The 25,451-nt window shown below is 40.6% G+C and overlaps 2 non-coding genes across 2 annotated transcripts; both read left to right on the top strand.

The window, feature by feature from the left end:
• The first annotated feature begins 2,423 nt into the window (after nucleotides 1–2,423).
• LOC112708537 (small nucleolar RNA R71) lies at nucleotides 2,424–2,531 on the top strand. Its single transcript, XR_003156391.1, has one exon. It is a non-coding gene; the product is annotated as a small nucleolar RNA R71 (small nucleolar RNA).
• A 21,945-nt stretch (nucleotides 2,532–24,476) lies between these two features.
• LOC112708514 (small nucleolar RNA R71) lies at nucleotides 24,477–24,584 on the top strand. Its single transcript, XR_003156369.1, has one exon. It is a non-coding gene; the product is annotated as a small nucleolar RNA R71 (small nucleolar RNA).
• The last annotated feature ends 867 nt before the right edge of the window (nucleotides 24,585–25,451 follow it).

Below are 25,451 nucleotides of genomic sequence, written 5' to 3'. Positions count from 1 at the left end.
AGGAGACGGAGGTGGCTTTTGTGTTTCGGCCAAAGGGGAGAAGTAGTGTGTAGGTTGTGTGAAAATCAAAGAGTGAAGATGGGTTTATATAGGGGTGGAGAGAGGGGTAGGGTTCAGTCATGTATGGGTGGGTTGGGAGGGAAAGTGGTTTGAATTTGAATGGTGAGGTAGGTGGGGTTTTATGAAGGATGGATGTGAGTGGTGAAGAGAATAGTGAGATTTGATAGGTGAGGGGTTTTTAGGGAAGAGGTGTTGAGGTGATTGGTGAATGGGTGAAGAAGAGAGAGTGGTGGGGTAGGTGGGGATCCTGTGGGGTCCACAGATCCTGAGGTGTCAAGGATAATTCATCCCTGCATCAAGTGGCGAGCAAAAATGCTCTTTTTGCCAATCCTGGCGTTAAACGCCGGGCTGATGCCCATTTCTGGCGTTTAACGCCAGTCTGGTACCCCTTTCTGGCGTTAAACACCCAGAATGGTGCCAGACTGGGCGTTAAACGCCCATTTGCTGTCTTCACTGGCATTTAAACACTAACAAGTTTTCCTCTAGGGTGTGCTGTTTTTCTTTCTATTTTTCATTCTGTTTTTGCTTTTTCAATTGATTTTGTGACTTCCCATGATCATCAACCTATAAAAAAAATAAAATAACAAAGGAGAATAGATAAATATAACATTGGGTTGCCTCCCAACAAGCGCTTCTTTAATGTCAGTAGCTTGACAGTGGGCTCTCATGGAGCCTCACAGATACTCAGAGCAATGTTGGAACCTCCCAACACCAAACTTAGAGTTTGAATGTGGGGGTTCAACACCAAACTTAGAAGTTGGTTGTGGCCTTCCAACACCAAACTTAGAGTTTGACTGTGGGGGCTCTATTTGACTCTGTTTTGAGAGAAGCTCTTCATGTTTCCTCTCCATGATTACAGAGGGATATCCTTGAGCCTTAAACACAAAGGATTCTTCATTCACTTGAATGATCAATTCTTCTCTGTCAACATCAATCACAGCCTTTGCTGTGGCTAGGAAGGGTCTGCCAAAGATGATGGATTCATCCATGCACTTCCCAGTCTCTAGGACTATGAAATCAGCAGGGATGTAATGGTCTTCAACCTTTACCAGAACATCCTCTACAAGTCCATAAGCTTGTTTTCTTGAATTGTTTGCCATCTCTAGTGAGATTCTTGCAGCTTGCACCTTAAAGATCCCTAGCTTCTCCATTACAGAGAGAGGCATGAGGTTTATGCTTGACCCTAGGTCACACAGAGCCTTCTTGAAGGTCATTGTGCCTACTGTACAAGGTACTGAGAACTTCCCACGGTCCTGTCTCTTTTGAGGTAATCTCTGCCTAGTCAAGTCACCCAGTTCTTTGGTGAGCAAAGGGTGTTCATCCTCCCAAGTCTCATTACCAAATAACTTGTCATTTAGCTTCATGATTGCTCCAAGGTACTTAGCAACTTGCTCTTCAGTGACATCTTCGTCCTCTTTAGAGGAAGAATACTCATCAGAGCTCATGAATGGCAGAAGTAAATCCAATGGAATCTCTATGGTCTTAGTGTGAGCCTCAGATTCCCATGGTTCCTCATTAGGGAACTCATTGGAGGCCAGTGGATGTCCATTGAGGTCTTCCTTAGTGGCGACCACTGCCTCTTCTTCCTCTCCAAATTCGGCCATGTTGATGGCCTTACACTCTCCTTTTGGATTCTCTTCTGTATTGCTTGGAAGAGTACTAGGAGGGAGTTCAGTAACTTTCTTACTCAGCTGACCCACTTGTGCCTCCAAGTTTCTAATGGAGGACCTTGTTTCAGTCATGAAACTTTGAGTGGATTTGATTAGATCAGAGACCATGGTTGCTAAGTCAGAGTGGCTCTGCTTAGATTTCTCTGTCTGATGCTGAGAAGATGATGGAAAAGGCTTGCCATTGCTAAACCTGTTTCTTCCACCATTATTGTTGTTGAAACCTTGTTGAGGTCTCTGTTGATCCTTCCATGAGAGATTTGGATGATTTCTCCATGAAGGATTATAGGTGTTTCCATAGGGTTCTCCCATGTAATTCACTTCTTCCATTGATGGGTTCTCAAGATCATAAGCTTCTTCTTCAGATGAAGCATCCTTAGTACTGCCTGGTGCAGCTTGCATTCCAGACAGACTTTGAGAAATCATATTGACTTACTGAGTCAATATTTTGTTCTAAGCCAATATGGCATTCAGAGTATCAATCTCAAGAACTCCTTTCTTCTGATTCGTTCCCTTGTTCACAGGATTCCTTTCAGAAGTGTACATGAATTGGTTATTTGCAACCATTTCAATTAGTTCTTGAGCTTCTGTAGGCATCTTCTTCAGATGAAGAGATCTTCCAGCAGAGCTGTCCAATGACATCTTGGACAGTTCAGACAAACCATCATAGAAGATACCTATGATGCACCATTAAGAAAGCATGTCAGAAGGACACTTTCTGATCAATTGTTTGTATCTTTCCCAAGCTTCATAGAGGGATTCACCTTCCTTCTGTCTGAAGGTTTGGACTTCCACTCTAAGCTTACTCAATTTTTGAGGTGGAAAGAACTTTGCCAAGAAGGCATTGACTAGCTTTTCCCAAGAGTTCAGGCTTTCTTTAGGTTGTGAGTCCAACCATATCCGAGCTCTGTCTCTTACAGCAAAAGGGAATAGCATAAGTTTGTAGACCTCAGGGTCAACCCCATTGGTCTTGACAGTGTCACAGATTTGCAAGAATTCAGCTAAAACCTGATGAGGATCTTCTAATGGAAGTCCATGGAACTTGCAATTCTGTTGCATTAGAGAAACTAATTGAGGCTTAAGCTCAAAATTGTTTGCTCCAATGGCAGGGATAGAGATGCTTCTCCCATAGAAGTCGGGAGTAAGTGCAGTAAAGTCACCCAGCACATTCTTTGCATTGTTGGCATTGTTGTTGTTTTCGGCTGCCATGTCTTCTTCTTTGAAGAATTCTGTTAGGTCCTCTACAGAGAGTTGTGCTTTAGCTTCTCTTAGCTTTCGCTTCAAGGTCCTTTCAGGTTCAGGGTCAGCCTCAATAAGAATGCTTTTGTCTTTGCTCCTACTCATATGAAAGAGAAGAGAACAAGAAAATATGAAATCCTCTATGTCACAGTATAGAGATTCCTTGAGGTGTCAGAGGAAAAGAAGAATAGGAGGAGAGGGTAGAAGAAGAATTCGAACTTATCTAGAAAGATAGAATTTGAATTATTGATAATGGAGGAGTGTTAGTCCATAAATAGAAGGATGTGAGAAGAGGGGAAGAAATTTTCGAAAATTAAATTGAATTAATTAAAAGAAATTTTAAAAAAATGGTAATTGATTTTCGAAAACTAAGATTGAGAAAGAAATAAAGTGATTTTGAAAAAGATTTTGAAATTGGAAATCAGAGAGATATGATTGAAAACTATTTTGAAAAAGATGTGATTAAAAAGATATGATTGAAAAGTTATGATTTTAAAGAGATATGATTGAAAAGATATGATTGAAAAACAATTAAAAAAGATTTGATTTTTAAAATTAATGACTTGGCTAATAAGAAAAGATATGATTCAAATATTAAACCTTTCTCAACAGAAAAGGCAACATACTTGGAATGTTTGAATCAAATCATTAATTGTTAGCAAGTATTTTTGAAAATGAAAAGAAATTAATTTTGAAAAGATATGATTTGAAAAAGATTTGATTTTGAAAAATTTTGAAAACTTGAAAATAATTTGCATTAAAAACAAAATCTTCCCTCTTGTGCCATCCTGGCGTTAAATGCCCAGAATGGTATACATTCTGGCGTTTAATGCCCAAAATACTACCCTTTTGGGCGTTAAGCGCCCAGCCAGGTACCCTGGCTGGCGTTTAAACGCCAGTTTTCTTTCCTCATTGGGCGTTTTGAATGCCCAGCTTTTTCTGTGTAATTCCTCTGCTGTATGTTCTGAATCTTTAATTCCCTGTATTATTGACTTGAAAAGACACAAATTAAAATTTTTTTGGATTTTTAATAATGAGGAATAATCAAAATGAAACAAAGATCAAATAAACAATGCATGCAAGACACCAAACTTAGGAGTTTGTATACTACTGACACTAACAAGTTGAGAATGCATATGAGAAACAACAAAACACACAAGACAAGAGAATTTAAAGATCAGAGCAAGGAAATCATCAAGAACAACTTGAAGATCAATGAAGACACATGATTGAATTCGAAAAATGCAAGAAGAATAGAAACATGCAATTGACAACAAACTTAAAATTAGACACTAGACTCAAACAAGAAACATAAAAAATATTTTTGATTTTAAGATTTTATAATATTTTTGGATTTTTTCAAAAATTATATAGAAAAGAAAATAAAGAGATTCAAAATTTTTAATAAGAATTCCAGGAATCATGCAATGTTAGTCTAAAGCTTTAGTCTAAAGGAATTAGACATGGCTAGCCAAGGTTCAGCAGGACATTACATTCAAGAGCTAAATTGATGAGAATCAATCAGCTTTGGTGATGATGAAAACATCACCTTGAAACTCTAGAATTCATTCTTAAAAATTCTGAAGAAAAATACCTAATCTAAGCAACAAGATGAACCATCAGTTGTCCAAACTCAAACAATCCCCAGCAACGGCGCCAAAAACTTGGTGCACGAAATTGTGATCATCAATGGCGCCATCAACATGGTACACTCAATTGCAATCTCAACTCTTTATCACAACTTCGCACAACTAACCAGCAAGTGCACTGGGTCGTCGAAGTAATAAACCTTACGCGAGTAAGGGTCGATCCCACGGAGATTGTTGGTATGAAGAAAGCTATGGTCATCTTGTAAATCTCAGTCAGGCAGATTCAAATGGTTATAGATGATTTATGAATAAAGCATAAAATAAAGATAGAGATACTTATGTAATTCATTGGTGAGAATTTCAGATAAGTGTATGGAGATGCTCTGTCCCTTTCGTCTCTCTGCTTTCCTACTGTCTTCATCCAATCCTTCTTACTCCTTTCCATGGCAAGCTGTATATTGGGCATCACCATTGTCAATGGCTACAATCCCATCCTCTCAGTGAAAATGTTCAACGCGCTCTGTCACAGCACGGCTAATCATCTGTCGCTTCTCAAACACGTTGGAATAGAATCCAGTGATTCTTTTGCGTCTGTCACTAACGCCCAGCCTTCATGAGTTTGAAGCTCGTCACAGTCATTCAATCCTTGAATCCTACTTAGAATACCACTGACAAGGTTTAGACCTTCCGGATTCTCTTGAATGCCACCATTGATGGTGTTTTTGTGGAAAAACGAATTTCCAACACACAAATCCAATCGGCAAGTGTACCGGGTCGCATCAAGTAATAATAACTCACAAGAGTGAGGTCGATCCCACAGGGATTGATGGATCAAGCAACTTTAGTGGGTGATTAGTTTAGTCAAGCTAACATTTAAGTGAGAATTGTGGCAGCAAAATGTAAATAGCAATGAACTTAAAGTGCAGAATGTAAATAGGCAGGAAGCTTAAAGAACAAGCAATGTAAATTGCAGAAACTTAAATGACAAGAAATGTAAATTGCTTGAATCTTAAATGGGTCAAGGATGTGGGATTGCAGAAATTAATCAAGGAAAAATAAATTGCAACAAGTAGAAGAGTAGAGAATTGATTCAATGGAACTAGATCTTAACAGAAAAGTAAAAATGCCTTGAAGAATTTAGAACAGAAAAGCAATGCTTAAGTTGCAGCAAATTAAAAGTGATTGAAGATCTCAGGAGTGGAGGAGACTAGATAACAAGTCTAGATCTCAAATCCTTCCTTGATCCAACAAGAACAATTGCAAAAGAAATAACGGAAAGCAAATTGCAGAATCGCAGAAGAAGAAGAAATGAACAGAAAGTAGAATTCAATTATGCAGAAAATTAAAGAAGAGATCTCAAGGTGAGATTGAAACAGAAGTTCTTCAATTCTTCACCCAAGATCCAAAGCAAGAATGAAAACTAAGAGAGCTTTCTAATGGAGCCCCCCTCTGAAATGAGAGTGATGCCTTTATATAGGCTTTTCAAAGTGAAAATGAAAATGAAATTAAAACAAATTACAATTAAAATAAAAATCCTAATCTAATTTATCCATGTGCCTTTGAGTGATGATGTGGGCTTTGCTTGCTTTGGATTTGAGGAGAGATGGGTCTTGGATAGCCTTGGTTCAATTGGTGAAGATTTGAGTTCAAAGGGAATTTGAATTGAATTTTGGCCCATGGGTGTTCCCAGGAGGCTGCCCTGCCCTTGTGGAGGGCAGAGCAGGGAAATTGTGTGTGCCAAGTGTGGGATAGGCATTCAGGATGCTGCCCTGCCCTTGTGGAGGGCAGGACAATGTTGTCATGGTGCGTGCCATGCTTCCCTGGGCCGTGTCAAAGTGATGCGCGCAAGCTCCCTTGTGTGTAGCGCTCCCCACTTCCCCTTAGGTGCTTGGTTCGAAACCCATGGGTGGCACTTGGAGTTGATTTTTCTTGGATTTTCTTCAAGAAGAGCACGACATTGCCCTGCCCTCCAAGAGGGCAAAGCAGAAATTTAAACGCTACTTTGCTTTGGAGTGAGGCTCCAGCTTCGAACCTTGGTGGAAGCACATTGGTTTATTTTTGCTTATTTTTTGCCCTTAAAGATGCCTTTCGTTCCTACCTTAATTGTACGCCAAATATGGATTGCTATATATCGTTGGAAAGCTCTGAATGTCAGCTTTCCAACGCAACTAAAAGCACATCAATTGGACATCTGTAGCTCAAGTTATAGCCCTTTGAATAAGGTATGGTCATGCTGTGAGCGCCCAGATTTTACCTTAGCGAAAATTCTTGCTTCCAACCTCACTTTGCATCACGATTCTGCCCTGCCCTTGGCAAGAGCAGGGCAGTGTGCGTGTTGGTTGCTTCCTTCCTTGATTTGGTCATGGGCCACGCTTTTAAAAGCGTGGCCTAAGGCTCCAAAGTGTGCTCCAACTTCAAAGTGTGTCCCAAAGCTCTTTTTTTCTCCTTTTTTGTGCTTCTTTGCTTCTTTTTCTTCTTATTTCCTACAAGATTTATAAATTTAAAAGATCAAGGAAATATACCATTTAATCACAAAAGCATTCAATATTTAAGCATAATTCATCAATTTCTTGTATGAAAAAGCATTGAAAAATGGGTATATGATGACCTGTCATCAACCATCAATTCTAGCTTATACCACGAAGATTCTGATTAAGGAATCCAAGAGATAAACATTTGGTGCATGAAATTGTGATCACTACAACTTCGCACAACTAACCAACAAGTGTACTGGGTCGTCTGATGAGCGGATAATTTATACGCTTTTTGGCATTGTTTTTAGTATGTTTTTAGTATGATCTAGTTAGTTTTTAGTATATTTTTATTAGTTTTTAGTTAAAATTCACTTTTCTGGACTTTACTATGAGTTTGTGTGTTTTTCTGTGATTTCATGTATTTTCTGGCTGAAATTGAGGGTTCTGAGCAAAAATCTGATTCAGAGACTGAAAAGGACTGCAGATGCTGTTGGATTCTGACCTCCCTGCACTCGAAGTAGATTTTCTGGAGCTACAGAAGCCCAATTGACGCGCTCTCAACGGCGTTGGAAAGTAGACATCCTGGGCTTTCCAGCAATATATGATAGTCCATATTTTGCCCAAGATTTGATGGCCCAAACCGGCGTGGCAAATCAGCCTCAGAAATTCCAGCGTTTAACGCTGGAACTGGCATAAAACTTGGAGTTAAACGCCCAAACTGGCATAAACGCTGGCGTTTAACTCCAGAAAAGGTCTCTACACGAAAATGCTTCATTGCTCAGCCCAAGCACACACCAAGTGGACCCAGAAGTGGATTTTTACGTCATTTACTCATTTCTGTATACCCTAGGTTACTAGTTTACTATTAATAGGATCTTTTGACATTGTATCTGTACCTCATGACACTTTACACGTTTCTTTGTGTACCTTCCACAGCATGAGTCTCTAAACCCCAAGGTTGGGGGTGAGGAGCTCTGCTGTGTCTTGATGGATTAATGCAATTACTACTGTTTCTCATTCAATCATGCTTGCTTCCATTCTAAGATATCACTTGTTCTTCAATCGGATGAATGTGATGATCCGTGACAATCATCATCATTCTCAACTATGAACGTGTGCCTGACAACCACCTCCGTTCTACCTTAGATTAAGTAGATATCTCTTGGATTCTTTAACCGGAATCTTCGTGGTATAAGCTAGAACTGATGGCGGCATTCAAGAGAATCCGGAAGGTCTTAACCTTGTCTGTGGTATTCTGAGTAGGATTCAATGATTGAATGACTGTGACGAGCTTCAAACTCCTGATGGCGGGGCGTTAGTGACAGACGCAAAAGAATCACTGGATTCTATTCCGGCCTGATCGAGAACCGACAGATGGATAGCCGTGCCGTGACAAGGTGCGTTGAACATTTCCACTGAGAGAATGGGAGGTAGCCACTGACAACGGTGAAACCCTTGCATACAGCTTGCCATGGAAGGAGCCTTGCGTGCTTGAAGAAGAAGACAGTAGGAAAGCAGAGATTCAAAAGATGGAGCATCTCCAAAACCTCAACCTATTCTCCATTACTGCAAAACAAGTACTTATTTCATGTTCTTTTACTTTTTACAATCAATCCTGATAATTTCTGATATCCTGACTAAGATTTACAAGATAACCATAGCTTGCTTCAAGCCGACAATCTCCGTGGGATCGACCCTTACTCACGTAAGGTATTACTTGGACGACCCAGTGCACTTGCTGGTTAGTTGTGCGGGATTGCAAAAGTGTGATTGCAATTTCGTGCACCAAGTTTTTGGCGCCGTTGCCGGGGATTGTTCGAGTTTGGACAACTGACGGCTTGTCTTGTTGCTTAGATTAGGACTGTTTTATTTTTGTTGGTTTAGAGTCTTTTAGTTGAGTCTAGTTTCATATTTTAAGTTTGGTGTCAATTGCATGCTTTTGTTTTTCTTTTTCGAATTTGCATGTCTTTAGTCTCTTTTTGATCTTTAAAAATTCTAAGTTTGGTGTCCTCTTTGTATTTTTCCCTTAAAAATTTTTGAAAATTAGTGTTTGATTTTCTAAAAGTTTTAAGTTTGGTGTCATTTTGTTGTTTTTCTCTTTCCTCTTTTCAAAAATCAAATCTTTTTCATAAAAATTCTTCAATCATATCTTTTTAATTGCTCTTTTCAAAATCTTTTTAAATAACTAATTGATTCAGTTCTCAATTTGCTTTGATCTTATTTTCTTTTTGATTTTCGAATTTTTATTTTAATTTCCTTTTATTTTATTTTATTTTTTTCGTTTAATTCAAAAAATATATATATATATATATATTTTACCTATTTGCAATCCATATCATTTCCCTTTATCCATTATGGACCTAAGTGGAATTAATCAGTCCAGAAGGACTCTGGGGTCATATGCTAACCCCATTACAGCTGCATTTGGGAGTAGCATCTGTACACCTCCCATCAAAGCAAGCAGCTTTGAGCTAAATCCTCAACTCATTATCATAGTGCAGCAAAATTGCCAGTATTCCGGTCTTCCACAGGAAGAGCCTACTGAGTTTCTGGCACAGTTCTTACAAATTGCTGACACAGTACATGATAAAGAGGTGGATCAGGATGTCTAAAGACTATTACTGTTTCCATTTGCTGTAAAAGATCAAGCTAAAAGGTGGTTAAATAACCAACCTACAGCAAGCATAAAGACATGGAAACAGTTATCAGACAAATTCCTGAATCACTTTTACCCTCCAAAGAGGATGACACAGCTAAGGCTGGACATCCAAGGCTTTAAACAAGAGGATAATGAATCCCTTTATAATGCTTGGGAGAGGTATAGAGGTATGCTAAGAAAATGCCCCTCTGAAATGTTTTCAGAGTGGGTACAGTTAGACATCTTTTACTATGGGCTTACAGAAAAAGCTCAGATGTCTTTAGACCACTCAGCTGGTGGATCTATACACATGAGGAAGACAATTGAAGAAGCTCAAGAGCTTATAGACACTATTGCTAGAAATCAATATTTGTACTCTAGAAATGAGTTCTCTCCAAAAAAGGAAGTCATGGCACTAGCCACTGATCCTAATCCTCAAGAACAGATGATTGAGCTTAATCAACAATTGCTCCTGATGACAGAACAGTTAGCAGAATTTAAAGAGATGCTCCATGAAACTAAAGTTGCTAACAAGAACATGGAACTGCAGTTGAATCAAGCTAAACAGCAAATATCTAAACAAATAACAGAGGAATGCCAAGCAGTTCAACTGAAGAGTGGGAAGACACTGAATAACACTGCTCAAAAGAGCAAAAAGCCAAATAAGGAACAATTGACAGAGGATAACCAAACCACTGTTCAAAATCCCTCTGAGGACAGTAAGAGCCCAGAGAGGAATGTTATTGGCGTTCAAACGCCAGAAAGGGAGGGAAAGCTGGCGTTAAACGCCCATTCCCTGCCCAGTTCTGGTGTTCAAACACCAGAAAAGGGGGAAAAGTTGGCGTTAAACGCCCATTTTCCACCCAATCCTGGCGTTCAGACGCCAAGGGAGGATCAGACACCTGAGAGTGCTGACAATAATCCCTCTAACAAGGCTTCTTCAACCACTTCTGTAAGGAATAAACCTGCAGCATCTAAGGTTGAAGAATATAAAGCCAAGATGCCTTATCCTCAAAAACTCCTCCAAGCGGAACAGGATAAGCAATTTGCCCGCTTTGCAGACTATCTAAGGACTCTTGAAATAAAGATTCTGTTTGCAGAGGCACTTGAGCAAATACCTTCTTATGCTAAGTTCATGAAAGAGATCTTAAGTCATAAGAAGGATTGGAGAGAAACTGAAAAAGTGTTTCTCACTGAAGAATGTAGTGCAGTCATTCTGAAAAGCTTACCAGAAAAGCTTCAAGATCCAGGAAGCTTTATGATACCATGCACATTAGAAGGTGCCTGCACCAAGACAGCCCTATGTGATCTTGGAGCAAGCATCACTGCATCCACTATCAGAAAGCTTGGGTTGACTGGAGAAGTCAAACCAACCCGGATATGCCTCCAACTTGCTGATGGCTCCATTAAATATCCATCAGGCATAATAGAGGACATGATTGTCAAGGTTGGGCCATTTGCTTTTCCAACTGATTTTGTGGTGCTGGAAATGGAGGAGCACAAGAGTGCAACTCTCATTCTAGGAAGACCTTTCCTAGCAACTGGACGAACTCTCATTGATGTACAAAAAGGGGAAGTAACCTTGAGAGTCAATGAGGATGAGTTCAAGTTGAATGCTGTAAAAGCTATGCAGCATCCAGACACACCAAATGACTGCATGGGCGCTGACATTATTGACTCTCTGGTAGAAGAGATCAATATGACTGAAAGCCTAGAATCAGAGCTTGAGGACATCTTCAAGGATGCTCAGCCTGATCAAGAAGAATCAGTGGAAACAAGGGAATTTTCGAAAATTCCTCAGGAAGAGGATAAGCCTCCCAAACCTGAACTCAAACCACTACCACCATCCCTGAAGTATGCGTTTCTGGGAGAGGGTGACACTTTTCCAGTGATTATAAGCTCTGCTTTAAATCCACAGGAAGAGGAAGCACTGATTCAAGTGCTAAGGACACACAAGACAGCTCTTGGGTGGTCCATACGTGATCTCAAGGGCATTAGCCCAGCTAGATGCATGCACAAGATCCTGTTGGAGGATAATGCCAAACCAGTGGTCCAACCACAAAAGAGGCTAAATCCAGCCATGAAGGAGGTGGTGCAGAAAGAGGTCACTAAATTACTAGAGGCTGGGATTATTTATCCTATTTCTGATAGCCCCTGGGTGAGCCCTGTCCAAGTTGTCCCCAAAAAGGGAGGCATGACAGTGGTTCATAATGAAAAAAATGAACTGGTTCCTACAAGAACAGTCACAGGGTGGCGTATGTGTATTGACTACAGAAGGCTCAATACAGCCACCAGAAAGGATCATTTTCCTTTACCATTCATAGACCAAATGCTAGAAAGACTAGCTGGTCATGATTATTACTGCTTTTTGGATGGCTATTCAGGCTACAACCAAATTGCAGTGGATCCTCAGGACCAAGAGAAAACAGCATTCACTTGCCCTTCTGGCGTGTTTGCCTACAGGAGGATGCCTTTTGGTCTGTGCAATGCACCTGCAACCTTTCAGAGGTGCATGCTCTCTATCTTCTCAGATATGGTAGAGAAATTTCTGGAAGTCTTCATGGATGACTTCTCAGTATATGGAGACTCATTCAGCTCCTGTCTTAACCACCTAGCACTTGTCCTGAAAAGGTGCCAAGAGACTAACCTGGTTTTAAACTGGGAGAAATGTCACTTTATGGTGACTGAAGGAATTGTCCTTGGGCACAAAATTTCAAGCAGGGGAATAGAGGTGGATAAGGCAAAGGTAGAGGTAATTGAAAAATTACCACCACCTGCCAATGTTAAGGCAATCAGAAGCTTTCTGGGGCATGCAGGATTCTACAGAAGGTTCATAAAGGATTTTTCGAAAATTGCAAAACCTTTGAGTAACCTGCTAGCTGCTGACACACCATTTGTGTTTGACACACAGTGTCTGCAGGCATTTGAGACCCTGAAAGCTAAGCTGGTCACAGCACCAGTCATCTCTGCACCAGATTGGACATTGCCATTTGAACTAATGTGTGATGCCAGTGATCATGCCATTGGTGCAGTGTTGGGACAGAGGCATAACAAGCTTCTGCACATCATTTATTATGCCAGCCATGTTCTAAATGACGCACAGAAGAATTACACAACCACAGAAAAAGAGTTACTTGCAGTGGTCTATGCCATTGACAAGTTTAGATCCTATCTAGTGGGGTCCAAAGTGGTTGTGTACACTGACCATGCTGCTCTTAAATACTTACTCACAAAGCAGGATTCAAAACCCAGACTTATAAGATGGGTGTTGCTTCTGCAAGAGTTTGATATAGAAATAAGAGACAGAAAAGGGACAGAGAACCAAGTAGCTGATCATCTATCCCGAATAGAACCAGTAGCTGGGGCGTCCCTCCCTTCTACTGAGATCTCTGAGACTTTCCCAGATGAGCAACTCTTTGCCATTCAGGAAGCTCCATGGTTTGCAGATATTGCAAACTATAAAGCTGTGAGGTTCATACCCCAGGAGTACAGCGGAGTGCAAAGAAAGAAATTAATTTCAGATGCCAAGTACTACCTCTGGGATGAACCATATCTCTTTAAGAGATGTGTAGACGGAATGATCCGCAGATGTGTACCCAGAGAAGAAGCACAAAGGATCCTATGGCACTTCCATGGATCACAGTATGGAGGACATTTTGGAAGTGAGCGAACAGCCACTAAAGTCCTCCAATGTGGCTTCTACTGGCCTACTCTCTATAAAGATTCCCGAGAGTTTGTGCGTAACTGTGACAGTTGCCAAAGAGCTGGTAACTTGCCTCACGGATATGCCATGCCTCAACAAGGGATATTAGAGATAGAATTGTTTGATGTATGGGGCATTGACTTCATGGGGCCATTCCCACCATCATACTCAAACACTTACATTCTGGTGGCAGTGGACTATGTATCTAAGTGGGTAGAAGCAATTGCTACACCCACTAATGATACCAAGACCGTGCTAAAATTCCTCCAGAAACACATCTTCAGCAAGTTTGGTGTCCCCAGAGTACTAATAAGTGACGGGGGCACTCATTTCTGCAATAGACAGCTATACTCTGCTATGGTTAGATATGGAATTAGCCACAAAGTGGCAACTCCGTATCATCCACAGACAAATGGGCAAGCTGAGGTCTCTAACAGAGAGCTAAAAAGAATCCTGGAACGGACTGTGATGGCCCGAAGAAAGGATTGGGCAAAGAGCTTGGATGATGCTCTGTGGGCATACAGAACAGCATTCAAGACTCCTATAGGAACCTCTCCATACCAACTGGTGTATGGGAAGGCCTGTCATCTGCCCGTGGAACTGGAACATAAAGCCTACTGGGCAACCAGATTCTTAAACATGGATGCTCAGTTAGCTGGTGAAAAAAGATTACTCCAGCTAAATGAGCTAGAGGAGTTCAGACTCAATGCCATTGAAAATGAAAAAATTTATAAGGAAAAGGCAAAGAAATGGCATGACAAGAAGTTGTCAACCAGAGTCTTTGAGCCAGGACAAAAAGTTCTGCTCTTCAACTCTAGGCTCAGACTGTTTCCAGGAAAACTTAAATCCCGATGGAGGGGTCCGTATGTGATTACAGGAGTGTCACCATATGGATATGTTGAGCTTCAGGATATTGATTCTGACAAAAAGTTCATTGTTAATGGATAGAGAATCAAGCATTATCTTGAAGGCAATTTTGAGCAGGAATGCTCAAAACTGAGACTTGAATGATTCTCAGTGAAGGTCCAGCTAAAGACAGTAAAGAAGCGCTTGCTGGGAGGCAACCCAGTCATTAGGAGGTTATATGATTTGTTCTTACAGAGGCAAGTATCAAAAATGAAGGGATTCACAGAGTTACAGAAGGATTCAGCTCAAAAAGCAGAGAAAAAGAGCTTACTGGCAAAAAAACGCCAGTAAGGGGCATTTTGGGCGTTAAAGGCCAGAATGGGTACCATTCTGGGCGTTTAACGCCAGGAATGGTGCCATTTTGGGCGTTAAACGCCAGAATGGGCACCATTCTGGGCGTTTAACGCCAGGTGTGCAGCATCCTGGGCGTTTAGAAAAACGCCCAGTGATAAAGGAATTCTGGCATTTAATGCCAGCCAGGGCACCTGGCTGGGCGTTAAACGCCCAAAAGGGGCATCAAATGGGTGTTAAACGCCAGAATGGGTGCCATTCTGGGCGTTTAACGCCAGAAAGGTGGGGGGCCACAATTTTGTTTTCAAATCAAATTTTTTCAAACTTTCCTTTTCTTACCCATACTTTTCTACAAAAACACATTTCAATCTCTCATCATTCACTTTCAAATTTTCAAAAATCTAAAATCATTCTTCAAATCTCTCAAATCATTCCCAAATTTTGTTCAAAAACTCACCCTTCTCTAAATTTCTTTCCATATCTTCTCAAATCTCCTTTCAAATTTTTCTTTTTTTCGAAATCTCTCCTCCCCACCTTATAAATACACGTTTGGCCCCTCTCATTCCCCACACCATTCGAATTTACTCTTCCTCTCTCTCTCTTCTTTCCTTTCTTTTGCTTGAGGACAAGCAAACCTCTAAGTTTGGTGTGCTTTTCCGTGATCACTAAGCCAAGATTCATCAAGATCATGGCTCCTAAGGGAAAACAAACCAATTTAAGAGGAAAGAAAGAGAATAATCCAAAGAATCTTTGGAATCAAGAGAAGTTCTTAACCAAAGAACATGAAGACCATTATCACAAAATAATGGGTCTGAGGTCAGTGATCCCGGAAGTAAAATTTGATCTAAAAGAAGATGAGTATCCGGGGATCCAAGAGCAAATTCGAAACAGAGGATGGGAAGTTCTAACCAATCCTGAAATAAAGGTTTGAAGGAATATGGTTCAGGAATTCTACTCAAATCTGTGGCTAACAGATAAGCAGAGAATGACTGGAACTGCTTACCATACCTACAGAACCATGGTCAGAGGGAAAGTTATGTACTTCCATCTAGACAAAATAAGAGAAATCTTCAAATTACCTCAACTGCAAGATGATCCTAAATCCTTTAATAGGAGAATGGTGAGAGCAGATAAAGGGTTGGATCAAGTTCTAGAGGACATATGCCTCCCTGGAACTAAGTGGATAACCAATTCAAAGGGTGTCCCAAACCAACTCAAGAGGGGAGACCTCAAACCAATTGCAAGAGGTTGGCTAGACTTTATTGGGCGTTCCATATTGCCCACTAGCAACCGTTCTGAGGTCACTATCAAGAGAGCAGTGATGATTCATTGCATTATGCTTGGAAAAGAAGTGGAGGTTCATCATGTGATTGCTTGTGAGATCTACACAATTGCAAACAAAAATTCCACTGAAGCCAAACTGGGTTACCCAAGCTTGATCTCCTTGCTCTGTAAAGAGGCTGGGGTAAAGATGGGAGTAGATGAATTCATACCCATTGAACATCCAATCACCAAGAAGTCAATGGAAGGACAAATGCAAGACAACTCTATCAAAAGGAGGGCGCAGGAGTTCCTCCCTGAATTCCCTAAAATTGACTACTGGACCAGCCTAGAAGCATCTATCACCAAGTTGCAAGAAACTATGGAGCAACTGAAGGAAGAACAGCAGAATTAGAACTGCATGCTCTGCAAATTGCTGAAGGAACAAGAGAAGCAGGGGCGTGAACTCCAAGAGTTGAAACGCCAAAAGCTCTCATCTCAAGTTGAGGGAGCATCTACTTCTCAAAATCAAGGTTGTTGAGTCCTAACTCTGTGAAAACCTCTATCATTAGGAGCCTATTTAAATTTTTGTTTTCTATTTTTATTTTCTAGTCTCATCTTATATCTATTTTTGAGTCTTGTTTTTAATTTATAATTAATAAAATTTAAAATTCATGTCTTAAAGCTATGAATGTCCTATGAATCCATCACCTCTCTTAAATGAAAAATGCTTTAATCACAAAAGAACAAGAAGTACAGGATTTCGAAATTTATCCTTGAAACTAGTTGAATTAGTTTGATGTGGTGACAATGATTTTTGTTTTTCCGAATGAATGCTTGAACAGTGCATATGTCTCTTGAATCTGTTGTTTTGAGAATGTTAAAAAAATTTTGTTGGCTCTTGAAAGAATGAGGAAAAAGAGAACTGTTATTGAGGATCTAAAAAATCATTTAATTGATTCTTGAAGCAAGAAAACGCAGTGGGTACAAAAAAAAATTTCGAAAAAAAAAAGAAAGAAGAAAGAAATAAAGTTGTGATCCAAGGCAAAAAGAGTGTGCTTAAGAACCCTGGACACCTCTAATTGGGGACTCTAGCAAAGCTGAGTCACAATCTGAAAAGGTTCACCCAATCATGTGTCTGTGGCATGTATGTATCCGGTGGTAATACTGGAAGACAGAGTGCTTTGGGCCACAGCCAAGACTCATACACTGGCTATGTTCAAGAATCATTATACTTAACTAGGAGAATCAATAACACTATCTGAGTTCTGAGTTCTTATAGATGCCAATCATTCTGAACTTCAAGGGATAGAGTGAGATGCCAAAACTGTTCAGAGGCAAAAAGCTACTAGTCCCGCTCATCTAATTGGAGCTATGTTTCCTTGATATTTTGGAGTCTATAGTATATTCTCTTCTTTTTTATCCTATTTTGATTTTCAGTTGCTTAGGGACAAGCAACAATTTAAGTTTGGTGTTGTGATGAGCGGATACTTTATACGCTTTTTGGCATTGTTTTTAGTATGTTTTTAGTATGATCTAGTTAGTTTTTAGTATATTGTTATTAGTTTTTAGTTAAAATTCACTTTTCTGGACTTTACTATGAGTTTGTGTGTTTTTCTGTGATTTCAGGTATTTTCTGGCTGAAATTGAGGGTTCTGAGCAAAAATCTGATTCAGAGACTGAAAAGGACTGCAGATGCTGTTGGATTCTGACCTCCCTGCACTCGAAGTGGATTTTCTGGAGCTACAGAAGCCCAATTGGCGCGCTCTCAACGGCGTTGGAAAGTAGACATCCTGGGCTTTCCAGAAATATATGATTGTCCATACTTTGCTCAAGATTTGATGGCCCAAACCGGCGTGGCAAATCAGCCTCAAAAATTCCAACGTTTAACGCTGGAACTGGCATAAAACTTGGAGTTAAACGCCCAAACTGGCATAAAAGCTGGCGTTTAACTCCAGAAAAGGTCTCTACACGAAAATGCTTCATTGCTCAGCCCAAGCACACACCAAGTGGACCCAGAAGTGGATTTTTACGTCATTTACTCATTTCTGTATACCCTAGGTTACTAGTTTACTATTAATAGGATCTTTTGACATTGTATCTGTACCTCATGACACTTTACACGTTTCTTTGTGTACCTTCCACAGCATGAGTCTCTAAACCCCAAGGTTGGGGGTGAGGAGCTCTGCTGTGTCTTGATGGATTAATGCAATTACTACTGTTTCTCATTCAATCATGCTTGCTTCCATTCTAAGATATCACTTGTTCTTCAATCGGATGAATGTGATGATCCGTGACAATCATCATCATTCTCAACTATGAACGTGTGCCTGACAACCACCTCCGTTCTACCTTAGATTAAGTAGATATCTCTTGGATTCTTTAACCGGAATCTTCGTGGTATAAGCTAGAACTGATGGCGGCATTCAAGAGAATCCGGAAGGTTTTAACCTTGTCTGTGGTATTCTGAGTAGGATTCAATGATTGAATGACTGTGACGAGCTTCAAACTCCTGATGGCGGGGCGTTAGTGACAGACGCAAAAGAATCACTGGATTCTATTCCGGCCTGATCGAGAACCGACAGATGGATAGCCATGCCGTGACAAGGTGCGTTGAACATTTCCACTGAGAGAATGGGAGGTAGCCACTGACAACGGTGAAACCCTTGCATACAGCTTGCCATGGAAGGAGCCTTGCGTGCTTGAAGAAGAAGACAGTAGGAAAGCAGAGATTCAGAAGATGGAGCATCTCCAAAACCTCAACCTATTCTCCATTACTGCAAAACAAGTACTTATTTCATGTTCTTTTACTTTTTACAATCAATCCTGATAATTTCTGATATCCTGACTAAGATTTACAAGATAACCATAGCTTGCTTCAAGCCGACAATCTCCGTGGGATCGACCCTTACTCACGTAAGGTATTACTTGGACGACCCAGTGCACTTGCTGGTTAGTTGTGCGGGATTGCAAAAGTGTGATTGCAATTTCATGCACCATCGTCCAAGTAATAAACCTTACGCGAGTAAGGGTCGATCCCACAGAGATTGTTGGTATGAAGCAAGCTATGGTCACCTTGTAAATCTCAGTCAAGCAAACTCAAATGGATATGAATGATGAATAAAACATAAAGATAAAGATAGAGATACTTATGCAATTCATTGGTTGGAATTTCAGATAAGTGTATGAAGATGCTTGTCCCTTCCGTCTCTCTGCTTTCCTACTGTCTTCATCCAATCCTTCTTACTCCTTTCCATGGCAAGCTTATGCAAGGGTTTCACCGTTGTCAGTGGCTACCTCCCATCCTCTCAGTGGAAATGTTCAACGCACCCTGTCACAGCACGGCTATCCATCTGTCGGTTCTCAATCAGGCCGGAATAGAATCCAGTGATTCTTTTGCATCTGTCACTAACGCCCCGCCCTCAGGAGTTTGAAGCTCGTCACAGTCATTCAATCATTGAATCCTACTCAGAATACCACAGACAAGGTTTAGACCTTCCGGATTCTCTTGAATGCCGCCATCAGTTCTAGCCTATACCACGAAGACTCTGATCTCACGGAATGGCTGGCTCGGTTGTCAGGCGAGCACTCGGTTGTCAGGCGATCAACCATGCATCGTGTATCAGGAATCCAAGAGATATCCACCCAATCTAAGGTAGAACGGAGGTGGTTGTCAGGCACACGTTCATAGGTGAGAATGATGATGAGTGTCACGGATCATCACATTCATCAAGTTGAAGAACAAGTGGTATCTTAGAACAAGAACAAGCGGAATTGAGTAGAAGAACAATAGTAATTGCATTAATACTCGAGGTACAGCAGAGCTCCACACCTTAATCTATGGTGTGTAGAAACTCCACCGTTGAAAATACATAAGAACAAGGTCTAGGCATGGCCGTGAGGCCAGCCTCCCAATGATCTAAGATAGCATAAGAACAAAGGTAGCTACCAAGATGAAAATACAATAGTAAAAGGTCCTATATATAGAGAACTAGTAGCCTAGGGTGTACAGAGATGAGTAAATGTCATAAAAATCCACTTCCGGGCCCACTTGGTGTGTGCTTGGGCTGAGCATTGAAGCATTTTCGTGTAGAGACTCTTCTTGGAGTTAAACGCCAGCCTTTATGCCAGTTTGGGCGTTTAACTCCCATTCTTGTGCCAGTTCCGGCGTTTAACGCTGGGAATTCTTATGGTGACTTTGAACGCCGGTTTGGGCCATCAAATCTTGGGCAAAGTATGGACTATCATATATTTCTGGAAAGCCCAGGATGTCTACTTTCCAACGCCGTTAAGAGCACGCCAATTGGGTTTCAGTAGCTCCAGAAAATCCACTTCGAGTGCAGGGAGGTCAGAATCCAACAGCATCTGCAGTCCTTTTTAGTCTCTGAATCAGATTTTTGCTCAGGTCCCTCAATTTCAGCCAGAAAATACCTGAAATCATAAAAAAACACACAAACTCATAGTAAAGTCCAGAAAAGTGAATTTTAACTAAAAACTAATAAAAATATACTAAAAACTAACTAGATCATACTAAAAACATACTAAAAACAATGCCAAAAAGCGTATAAATTATCCGCTCATCACAACACCAAACTTAAATTGTTGCTTGTCCTCAAGCAACTGAAAATCAAATAAGATAAAAAGAAGAGAATATACTATAGACTCCAAATTATCAATGGAACTTAGCTCCAATTAGATGAGCGGGACTAGTAGCTTTTTGCCTCCGAACAGTTTTGGCATCTCACTTTATCCTTTGAAATTCAGAATGATTGGCTTCTTTAGGAACTCAGAATCCAGATAGTGTTATTGATTCTCCTAGTTAAGTATGATGATTCTTGAACACAGCTACTTTATGAGTCTTGGCCGTTTCCCAAAGCACTCTGTCTTCCAGTATTACCACCGGATACATACATGCCACAGACACATAACTGGCTGAACCTTTTCAGATTGTGACTCAGCTTTGCTAGAGTCCCCAATTAGAGGTGTCCAAGGTTCTTAAGCACACTCTTTTTGCCTTGGATCACAACTTTATTTCTTTCTTTTCCTTTTTCTCCCCTTTTTTTCATTTTTTTTTGAATTCACTGCTTTTTCTTGCTTCAAGAATCATTTTTATGATTTTTCAGATCCTCAGTAACATGTCTCCTTTTTCATCATTCTTTCAAGAGCCAACAATTTTAACATTCATGAACAACAAATTCAAAAGATATATGCACTGTTCAAGCATACATTCAGAAAACAAAAAGTATTGTCACCACGTCAAACTAATTAAGCTAGTTTTAAAGATGAATTCGAAATCTTGTACTTCTTGTTCTTTTGTAATAAAAACAGTTTTCATTTAAGAAAGGTGATGGATTCATAGGGCATTCATAACTTTAAGGCATAGACACTAAGACACTAATGATCATAAGACACAAACATGGACAAACATAAGCATGAAAATTTTCGAAAAACAGGAAAATAAGGAACAAGGAAATTAAAGAACGGGTCCACCTTAGTGATGGCGGCTTGTTCTTCCTCTTGAAGATCTTATGGAGTGCTTGAGCTCCTCAGTGTCTCTTCCTTGCCTTTGTTGCTCCTCTCTCATGATTTTTTGATCTTCTTTAATTTCATGGAGGAGGATGGAATGTTCTTGATGCTCCACCCTTAGTTGTCCCATGTTGGAACTCAATTCTCCTAGGGAGGTGTTGATTTGCTCCCAATAGTTTTGTGGAGAAAAGTGCATCCCTTGAGGTATCTTAGGGATTTCATGATGAGTGGGATCTTTTGTTTGCTCCATCCTTTTCTTAGTGATGGGCTTGAGGTCATGCCTTCTTAGTTGAACTGGCTTCCTTCTTGAGTTTCTCTTTCATTGAGCGCCCTCTTCACAAATGACTGTGAGGACTTGGTCCAACCTTTGATCAAAGTTGACCCTTTTTGAGTTTGAAAGGGATCTCGGAGATCACCTTCTTCAAGGCCACAACTTCATAGAATTGGTCTTGATGCACCCTTGAGATGAATCTCTCCATCTCCCATGACTCGGAGGTGGAAGCTTTTGCCTTTCATTTCCTCTTTCTAGAGGTTTCTCCGGCCTTGGATGCCATAAATGGTTATGGAAAAACAAAAAGCGATGCTTTTACCATACCAAACTTAAAAGGTTTGCTCGTCCTCGAGCAAAAGAAGAAAGAAGAGAGTAGAAGAAGAAGAAATAGAGGAGATGGAAATGGCTTTGTGGTTCGGCCAAAGGGGAAGAAGTGGTGTTTAGGTTGTGTGAAAATGAAGGAGTGAAGATGGGTTTATATAGGAGTGGGGGGAGGGTGATGCTCGGCTATGGGAGGGTGGGTTTGGGAGGGAAAGTGGTTTAAATTTGAATGGTGGGGTAGGTGGGGTTTTAAGAAGGATGGATATGAGTGCTGAAGAGAAAGATGGGATTTGATAGGTGAGGGGTTTTTGGGGAAGAGGTATTGAGGTGATTGGTGAATGGGTGAAGAAGAAGAGAGAGAGTGGTGGGGTAGGTGGGGATCTTGTGGGGTCCACAGATCCTGAGGTGTCAAGGAAAAGTCATCCCTGCACCAAATAGCATGCAAAAATGCGTTTTTAGCCAATTCTGGCGTTAAACGCCGGGCTGGTGCCCATTTCTGGCGTTTAACGCCAAGTGCTTGCCCTTTTCTGGCGTTTAACGCCAGTCTGGTGCCCCTTTCTGGCGTTAAACGCCCAGAATGGTGCCAGACTGGGCGTTAAACGCCCATCTGCTAGCCTTACTGGCGCTTAAACGCCAGTAGGTTCTTCCTCCAGGGTGTGCTGTTTTTCTTCCTGTTTTTCATTCTATTTTTGCTTTTTCAATTGATTTTGTGACTTCTCATGATCATCAACCTACAGAAAACATAAAATAACAAAAGAGAATAGATAAAATATAACATTGGGTTGCCTCCCAACAAGCGCTTCTTTAATGTCAGTAGCTTGACAGAGGGCTCTCATGGAGCCTCAGAGATGCTCAGAGCAATGTTGGAACCTCCCAACACCAAACTTAGAGTTTGAATGTGGGGGTTCAACACCAAACTTAGAGTTTAGTTGTGGCCTCCCAACACCAAACTTAGAGTTTGACTGTGGGGGCTCTGTTTGGCTCTGTTTTGAGAGAAGCTCTTCATACTTCCTCTCCATGATGATAGAGGGATATCCTTGAGCCTTAAACACAAAGGATTCTTTATTCACTTGAATGATCAATTCTCCTCTATCAACATCAATCACAGTCTTTGCTGTTGCTAGGAAGGGTCTGCCAAGGATGATGGATTCATCCATGCACTTCCCAGTCTCTAGGACTATGAAATCAGCAGGGATGTAATGGTCTTCAACTTTTATCAAAACATCCTCTACAAGTCCATAAGCTTGTTTTCTTGAGTTGTCTGCCATCTCTAGTGAGATTTTTGCAGCTTGCACCTCAAAGATCCCTAGCTTCTCCATTACAGAGAGAGGCATGAGGTTTACACTTGACCCTAAGTCACACAAGGCCTTCTTGAAGGTCATGGTGCCTATGGTACAAGATATTGAAAACTTCCCAGGATCCTGTCTCTTTTGAGGTAATTTCTGCCTAGACAAGTCATCCAGTTCTTTGGTGAGCAAAGGGGGTTCATCCTCCCAAGTCTCATTACCAAATAACTTGTCATTTAGCTTCATGATTACTCCAAGGTATTTAGCAACTTGCTCTTCAGTGACATACTCATCCTCTTCAGAGGAAGAATACTCATCAGAGCTCATGAATGGCAGAAGTAAGTTCAATGGAATCTCTATGGTCTCATATTGAGCCTCAGATTCCCATGGTTCCTCATTGGTGAACTCATTGGAGGCCAGTGGACGTCCATTGAGGTCTTCCTCAGTGGCGTTCACTGCCTCTCCTTCCTCTCCAAATTCGGCCATGTTGATGGCTTTGCACTCTCCTTTTGGATTTTCTTCTGTATTGCTTGGAAGAGTACTAGGAGGGAGTTCAGTAATTTTCTTGCTCAGCTGACCCACTTGTGCCTCCAAGTTTCTAATGGAGGACCTTGTTTCAGTCATGAAACTTTGAGTGGTTTTGATTAGATCAGAGACCATGGTTGCTAAGTCAGAGGTGTTCTGCTTAGAACTCTCTGTCTGTTGCTGAGAAGATGATGGAAAAGGCTTGCCGTTGCTAAACCTGTTTCTTCCACCATTACTATTGTTGAAACCTTGTTGATGTCTCTGTTGATCCTTCCATGAGAAATTTGGATGATTTCTCCATGAAGGATTATAGGTGTTTTCATAGGGTTCTCCCATGTAATTCACCTCTTCCATTGAAGGGTTCTCAGGATCATAAGCTTCTTCTTCAGATGAAGCTTCCTTAGTACTGCTTGGTGCATTTTGCATTCCAGACAGACTTTGAGAAATCATATTGACTTGCTGAGTCAATATTTTGTTCTGAGCCAATATGGCATTCAGAGTGTCAATCTCAAGAACTCCTTTCTTCTTATTAGTCCCATTGTTCACAGGATTCCTTTCAGAAGTGTACATGAATTGGTTATTTGTAACCATTTCAATCAGCTCTTGAGCTTCTGTAGGCGTCTTCTTCAGATGAAGAGATCCTCCAGCAGAGCTATCCAAAGACATCTTGGATAGTTCAGAGAGACCATCATAGAAAATACCTATGATGCTCCATTTAGAAAGCATATCAAAGGGACACTTTCTGATTAATTTTTTGTATCTTTCCCAAGCTTCATAGAGGGATTCTCCTTCCTTTTGTCTGAAGGTTTGGACTTCCACTCTAAGCTTACTCAATTTTTGAGGTGGAAAGAACTTTGCCAAGAAGGCATTGACTAGCTTTTTCCAAGAGTTCAGGCTTTCTTTAGGTTGTGAGTCCAACCATATCCTAGCTCTGTCTCTTACAGCAAAAGGGAATAGCATAAGTCTGTAGACCTCAGGGTCAACCCCATTAGTCTTGACAGTGTCACAGATTTGCAAGAATTCAGCTAAAAACTGATGAGGATCTTCCAATGGAAGTCCATGGAACTTGCAATTCTGTTGCATTAGAGAAACTAATTGAGGCTTAAGCTCAAAGTTGTTTGCTCCATTGGCAGGGATAGAGATGCTTCTCCCATAGAAATCGGGAGTAGGTGCAGTAAAGTCACCCAGCACCTTCCTTGCATTGTTGGCATTGTTGTTGTTTTCGGCTGCCATGGGTTCTTCTTCTTTGAAGATTTCTGTTAGGTCCTCTACAGAGAGTTGTGCCTTGGCTTCTCTTAGCTTTCGCTTCAAGGTCCTTTCAGGTTCAGGATCAGCCTCAACAAGAATGCTTTTGTCCTTGCTCCTGCTCATAAGAAAGAGAAGAGAACAAGAAAATGTGGAATCCTCTATGTCATAGTATAGAGATTCCTTGAGGTGTCAGAGGAAAAGAAAAATAGAAGGTAGAGGTAGAAAATTCGAACTTATCAAGAAAGATGGAGTTCGAATTGTGCATTAAGGAATAGTGTTAGTCCATAAATAGAAAGATGTGAGAAGAGGGGAAGTAATTTTCAAAAATTAAGTAAAATATTTTAAAAACATTTTGAAAAACACTAATTGATTTTCGAAAACCAAGAATAGAAAAGAAATCAGGTGATTTTTGAAAAAGATTTTGAAATAAGAAATTAAAAAGATATG

The sequence above is a fragment of the Arachis hypogaea genome, chromosome 8 (assembly GCF_003086295.3).
Source record: "Arachis hypogaea cultivar Tifrunner chromosome 8, arahy.Tifrunner.gnm2.J5K5, whole genome shotgun sequence".
Classification (NCBI taxonomy): Eukaryota; Viridiplantae; Streptophyta; class Magnoliopsida; order Fabales; family Fabaceae; genus Arachis; species Arachis hypogaea.
This window is presented reverse-complemented; position numbering and strand designations above follow the sequence as displayed.